At 28.6% G+C, this 1113-nt stretch overlaps 1 pseudogene; it reads right to left on the bottom strand.

The window, feature by feature from the left end:
• Positions 1-234: 234 nt before the first annotated feature.
• Positions 235-391, bottom strand: LOC114495724 (annotated as a pseudogene).
• Positions 392-1113: the final 722 nt, after the last annotated feature.

Below are 1113 nucleotides of genomic sequence, written 5' to 3'. Positions count from 1 at the left end.
GTAGTGTTGGTTTTCCTCTATTTTATAATAAAAAACAACCTAAACATTTTTCAAAGTTAAAAAAGAATTTGTAATGGTAGGATTCTTTCTGCCTACATTTACAAAAACAATGAATCATGATGATAGTGAAACACTTAGCAATTTTTTTCTTGTTTTTCTCAGATAGTTACATCATGTGGTAATATCTTTCAAGATATTTTTAGAAACTTTCCTTATCACCAGTGTCAACTAAGCAGAGTATCTGCTACTCAAGAAATAATACATAAACTTAGAAACAGTGTATAGATTTGTAATACACCCTCATCACCTACATGTTTTAAAGTGATCAGCTATTAAAATATTAATAGGTGATCATTTACACTTGATCTCAGCCAAAAGGCCGAGAAGTGATAATAGATGATTAATACACCCATTTAAAAGTAAAGATTGAGTGTTAACATCAGAGACCTCAAAACTCTTCAATAAGTTAAGACTATATTTTGTTAAAAAGCAGTCATAGATTTGATCAGAAATTACATAAGTATGGAAAAATGGATTTCTATATACTGGCAATAAAAAAAATCAAAAGTTGAAATTGGAAAGGAACAATTTCTTCACCCAAAAAATGTACAAGTTTTTTTCCTGGAGCCTTTATTTCACTAAAGATAATAAATGTAGTTTTTTATAGTTTATATTAAAAGATGTAATTTTTAGAAAAAATCTGAAATTGAAAAACAATATCATAGCATCAGAAATATGAAGTAATAAGTGATAAGTCTAGCAAGGGATGTATAAGGCTGGTACACTTAAAACTAGAATACAGTGCTAAGAGAAATCAAACAAGACTGAAGTAAATGAAGTTACATACCATGTTGATAGATCAGAAGACTCAATATTGATGATGTCAATTCTCTACAAAATAATGTGTATACCTGATATCATCCCAATCAGAATCCTAGTAGGCCTTGTTTTAGAAATTGACAAGATAATTTCAAAATCACATAGAAATACAAAACGCTTAGAATAAGCAAAACTCTGAAAAGAAAACAATGTTTGGGGACAGATTATACCAAATTTCAAGACTTATTTTAAGGTTGCAATAATCAAGACAGTGTGATTTAGTATAAAGATAGA

The sequence above is a fragment of the Phyllostomus discolor genome, chromosome 4 (genome assembly GCF_004126475.2).
Source record: "Phyllostomus discolor isolate MPI-MPIP mPhyDis1 chromosome 4, mPhyDis1.pri.v3, whole genome shotgun sequence".
Lineage (NCBI taxonomy): Eukaryota > Metazoa > Chordata > Mammalia > Chiroptera > Phyllostomidae > Phyllostomus > Phyllostomus discolor.
The sequence above is the reverse complement of the archived record's forward strand: the minus strand, read 5'-3'. Positions and strand labels throughout refer to the sequence as shown.